This window comes from Phyllostomus hastatus, unplaced genomic scaffold, assembly GCF_019186645.2.
Source record: "Phyllostomus hastatus isolate PE091 unplaced genomic scaffold, TTU_PhHast_1.1 phas_contig_40, whole genome shotgun sequence".
NCBI classification, from domain to species: Eukaryota; Metazoa; Chordata; class Mammalia; order Chiroptera; family Phyllostomidae; genus Phyllostomus; species Phyllostomus hastatus.
Genome location: NW_025333872.1, coordinates 100,241,709 through 100,247,708, shown reverse-complemented (window position 1 = coordinate 100,247,708; position 6,000 = coordinate 100,241,709).

Here is a 6,000-nt window from a genome sequence, read left to right as displayed (position 1 = left end):
TGGTGCAAATGGTTTTCAAAGCCTGATTAGGACACTTTGAATGTATTGCCTGTCTCCCACCTGCCATAGCGTCCTCTGTCCTCAGTAAACGTCTGCTGTTGAGGGCTCTCTACTGCACCTGGTCTGCCTGCCTGTGGGAGGAGGAATCTCCAGCACGAAACTTCGCAGTCCACTTCTGACACACTTCATCAGTCACAGCATCGTCTCCATACACACCACAGACCTTTTCTTGCCGTACAGTTGCCCTTGTACCGTCTTTGAAGTGACTAAGCCAAAGGGACCGAAAATGTTGCTTATGTTCATGCATACTCACTGCGGAAATGGCCAACCATACACTCACCACTTGCGGTGAGATTTTTTTATCACACACCCATAGGACACCTGTCACAATACAGTCTAACATGATGGTTTTGAATGAGGTTAAAGACAAGTCATGGCATCCACCACAACCCCAACCCGTAATCCTAACCCCGAACCATGCCACGCACCAGACACCAGACCGGGTGCCCGAAGCCTGTCCCTGACTCTGGACATCAAACCGCAGAGAACACTGTGTCCTCCTATTTAAATGTGTGAGCCCTTGAAAGATCATCATCTCATGTCTAAAAAGATAAAGCAGGTTTCTGTGAAACAAGTTCTATTAAATCAAGCAAATTAATAATGCAGTGATGACACACTTAAGACTGAAATGCATGAGGCTGCTGCTGGCATACCAAGGCACACCCTTTCAAAGCAAAACTGATGAAAGTAGACCAGTAAACGTGATATCCTCTTGATTAAAATATTCTGGGTAGCAGGAGAAGCTATTCTCAGAGTAAGAAGACCACGCACAGAATTGAAGAAAGTGCTTGCACATTATACTTTCAGTAAGACTCTTTCTTCCACAACAAAGAACTTTATGACTCCTCAATGAAGAGACGCCTATATTATTTTAAACATTTTATTTCTTTACTTTTAGAGAGGGGGAGGGAGGGAGAAAGAGAGGGAGAGAAACATCAGTGGGTCGTTGCCTCTCACGCGTCTCCTGCTAGGAACCTGCCCTGCAACCCAGGCATATACCCTTGACTGGGAATCCAACCAGAGATTCCTTTGGTTTACAGGCCGGTGCACAATCCACTGAACCACACCACCCAGGCAGGCATCTATATTTTAAAAAACTTGAATAGTCTCTTCTAACGAGAAGACATTCATAGAAGTGGTAAAAAAAAATACCAGAGAAGATGTCCCATGGCTACATCACAGCACAATGCCCCTTCCCAGATACTACAAAGGCTATAATGAGAAAGCAAAACTGAGAAATGTTTATGATCACAAACAAAAATTAGAATGACTGACCATTTCTATTGTAAATGTAAACTATTGCAAACCAAGCCCTGGCTGGCGTAGCTCAGTGGATTGAGCGCAGGCTGCGAACCAAAGCATCGCAGGTTCGATTCCCAGTCAGGGCACATGCCTGGGTTGCAGGCCATGGCCCCCAGCAACCGCACATTGATGTTTCTCTCTCTCTCTCCTCCCTCCCTTCCCTCTCTGAAAATGAATAAATAAAATATTTAAAATATATATATATAATATTTTTTAAAAAAGAAAAAATAAAATAAAGAGTTATAAAAAAAACTATTGCAAACCTTTTATAAAATGATTTGACATTTCATCAAAAAATTACCCTACTGTGTTCAATAACTCCACTTCGAAACACATACTTGAGATTTGGAAGGCAGATGTTATAACAAACTTATACATGATTATTCTTAACAGCGCTGTTAACAACAACCAAAAGGTAGAAAGTATTCAAATGTCCATCCCCAAGTAAATGAATACACAAAATTTGGTTATTCTGTCACCGAGAAGTTATTGGACTTTTACTCCAAAGCAGGTTTGCCCTGGCAAGGTGTCATACATGTAGACACTTGACTTTGTGCAGTAAAAATTTCATAACACAAACCTAGGGAATTTTGAGTTTGTATATTAAATGTAAGGACAGTGAAACAAAGAAAGGGCTTCAGAGAGAAGAGGCACAGTCAGAGCAACAAGAGTGAGCGTAGGTGGCACTGCCTCTGGGGAAACAGAAAAGTCAGATGCAAAGAAGGTCCTTGGAGACAGAATCGGGGTGACCCTGGGACGAGCTGCCGCTGCCCACTGCTCCCCTGGCTGCAAGTCCCACAGGGATAAGGCGATAAGGGAGCAACACAGTGAAGACACGCAGCAAAGAAGAGCAGGGAAGGCACATGTGTGCTCAACAAACAGTGCGTGCTGGGTGCTCTGTCTTTAGGGTTTTACCTGTTTTCTAACGTTGAGGACTTTCGAGGAGGTCTCAGAAGAGTCAGCTCCACAGAACACTCAGCTTTCCAGGGGCACCCTTTGATGTGCTGATGCAACACAGCGAGCACACAGAGTGGTCAGGGTCCTTCTCTGGTGAACTTCTCCTTCAGAAGAGTCACCAGAGAAGGGCTGGGACTGAGGTGGGCCTTCCCCTGCGTGGACTGAAACTTGTAAACCGTTTGCTCTCCAATGCCCTTGCTTGGGGAAGTTAGATCCTCAGACTTATGACCGGGCTGTACATCGCTGGCCTTATTTAGCTCTCAAACTCACTTTTCCCATTCCATTTGCCAAGGAACTTTCCTCGCTTTTTACTAATGTGCCTAAACTCCATACACTTGGGGACTCATATTGGCATTGAATTTGACAACAATGATCATCTGTGGGCAGACACCAGAGCCAAACTCAGGACCTTGGACACATACCTTTGACTCCAAAACCTGGACCCTGCAGTGGACCCAAACCAAAACCAGGACTCCGGGAGCAAAGCCCTGTGCCCACCCGACCCAGACCATGTGGTCCAAGGGCCAAACACCAGATGCCGGGGAGTGACATTGGACCCTTATAATGCCAGATTCCATACACCACAACCTAAATCTTCATCTGCACGTGGACCTTGCAGGCAAACCCAGGACACAATGCCACATCCTAAGAGGTGCAAGACTGCAGACACACAACGGAATACATTTTGACTCTGAGGCACAGGCTCTGGACACAGGGACGCAGATCTGTAACCAGGATGCTATGGCCAGAATTTGGAGTTGGGGCCAGATGCTGGGCCCCCGTTGCCAGAGGCCAGAGGCAGCAGCTGAACCAGATCTTCACACTGTAAACCACCTGTGATTCAGTATGATAAAACCTTTGTCTCTCCAAATGCAAACTTCAAAATTTTACCAAACCCAGGACCAATAGGCCAAAACACTGAGTGAACAAAAAGGATGCTGACCTTGCATGGCAGATGTCCATGATCTCTCAGCTGCAACAGCTTCAGGAGTTAGCGCTGTCTCACCATTCATTCCACACTGCCGGCTTTTCAAAACTGTGGGGAATTATTCTGGCCAAGATGGAGGCATAGGTAGACACACTGTGCCTCCTCACACAACCAAAATTAAGGACAACAAAAAATTTAGAAACAAAAAAACAATCTGATCTCACAGAAAATTGAACTGTACGGAAGTCTGACAACCATTCATCCTGACTGGTAAGAGGGGCAGAGTCCATGGCCTGTGGAGAGGGGTTGCGGCAGGAGAAAGCGGTGCTTGGAGGTCCTGGGTGCACATGCACAGGCTAGCAGCCCCCGGCGCAGGGTGGCCACGGGCAGACCCAGTGAGGCTTGCAAGGCCACTGGCTGACCTTGGACACACATCTCCGCACAGATAAGCCAGATGAAAACAGGGAGCAAGACCCACCACGCAACCCAGGGCCCCAGTGCCTGGACATAAAGCCTGAAAGCACCGATTGGAAACACTTGTTGGGGTTGAGGTGCCGGGAGAGACTGCCAGCCTCACAGGAGAGTTTGTTGCAGAGACCCACAGGGTCCTAGAACGTACACAAGCCCACCCACCTGGGAACCAGCACCAGAAGGGCCCAGTTTGCTTGTGGGAAGTGGCAGAAGGGACTGAAGTCTGACCGAGAGCGGAGCAAATGCAATTGTTCCCTCTCAGACCTCATCCCCACATACAGCATCACAACCCAGCAATTGGGTTTCCCCACCCAGATGAACACCTAAGGCACCGCCCCTCATACGTAACAGGCGCGACAAGACCAAAAACAAACAAACAAACAAGAAAGTGGCTCAAACAGAAGAAGAGATCAAAGCTCAAGAGCCAATACATCTAAGCAACCAAGAGGTAGCCAACCTATCAGATGCACAGTTCAAAGCACTGGTGATCAGGATGCTCACAGAATTGGTTGATTTTGGTCACAAATTAGATAAAAAAATGAAGGCTATGCTAAGCGAAATGAAGGAAAATGCACAGGGAACCAATAGTGATGAGAAGGAAACCGAGTCTCAAATCAATGGAGTGGACCAGAAGGAAGAAAGAAACAACCAAACAGAAAAGAATGAAGGAACAAGAATTCAAAAATATGAGGAGAGGCTTAGGAACCTCCAGGACATCTTGAAACGCTCCAACATCTGAATTATAGGGGGTGCCAAAAAGGAGAAAAAAGAAGAGCAATAAAGTCCAGGAAGCTCAGAGAGTCCCAAAGAAGTTGGACCCAAGGAGGCTCACACCAGGGCACATCATCATTACATTACCCGAGATTAAAATGAAGGAGAGAACCCTAGAAGCAGCGAGAGATAAGGCGACAGTCACCTCCGAAGGAGTTCCCAGCAGACTGTCAGCTGATTTCTCAAAAGAAACCTTGCAGGCAAGAAGGGGCTAGAAAGAAGTATTCCAGGTCATGATAAGGCAAGGACCTACATCCAAGATTGCTCTATCCAGCAAAGCTTTCATTTAGAATGGAAGGGCAGATAAAGTGCTTCTCAGATAAGGTCAAGTTAAAGGGGTTCATCATCACCAACCCCCTATTATATGAAATGTTAAAGGGACTTCTCTAAGAAAAAGAAGATCAAAAAATATTAACAGTAAAAAAGATAGCAAACTCACAATCATTAACAACCACGCCTAAAACAAAAACTACAACTAAGCAAACAACTAGAACAGGAACAGAACCACAGAAATGAAGATCACATGGAGGGTTAGCAACAGGCGAGTGGAGGAGGGGAGAGGGGGAAAAGGTACAGAGAATAAGTAGCATAGGTGGTGGAGGCAGAAAATAGACAGGAGGAGGGCAAGAATAGTATGGGAAATGTAGAGGCTAAAGAATTTATGACGCATGGACATGAACTAAAGGGGAAGAATGTGGGTGGGAGGGGGTGTGCAGGATGGAGGGGAGTGAAGGGGGAGAAATGGGACAATTGTAATAGCATAATCAATAAAATGTATTTTTAAAAAACCTGTGGGGAATTAAAAAGGGATTGTTTTCCACCAACCCTGTTGGCTCTAATACCTGTGGGATAATAATTAAAATAACATAATCAGAGCAATACAAGACACTCAACATTTAATCCATGCATGAGTACAGATGACTACCAGACAATGAGGTGATATCAGGTATATAGGACCTTGGGGAGTATGAGGAAACAGGGTCTTATGGCAGTAAAGTGGGTGATTGACAGGTAATTTGTGAAAAGTGCAGCATTTGTGGAATGTTACTTTTTGTTAGACAATCCCACAAACTATAGGACACAAGCTAAATTAATAAACTCTTCCAAATTTCATCCACGTAATCATTCAGTTGAGAATAGGTTACTTTGCTAAAATTGTTAAATCTTGTGGCAACAGCAGCAGACACAGCCTGAGGGAGCGACCAGCTCATTGCCCACAGGGGGTCAAAGGACTGAGTGTCCCTGCCCAGTTCACTGTGGACCATCCTCTTCTGCCTGCAGCTGGCGGAGTACAGTGGAGCCCACGAGTGCAAGTCAGGTGATCGTGAAGCCACAACCAGGAGGCAACCCATGGCCACACAGGTGGGACAATGACACAGTCAGGACCTCAATGCTGCCAGTACATCAGGTGGCCGGGATACGGTCACGTTTCAAACATCAGTGCAGTTAGGACACCAACCAGCAGGTGAACTGATGCAGGAGGACAAAGTAACAGCCAGGACACCGACACA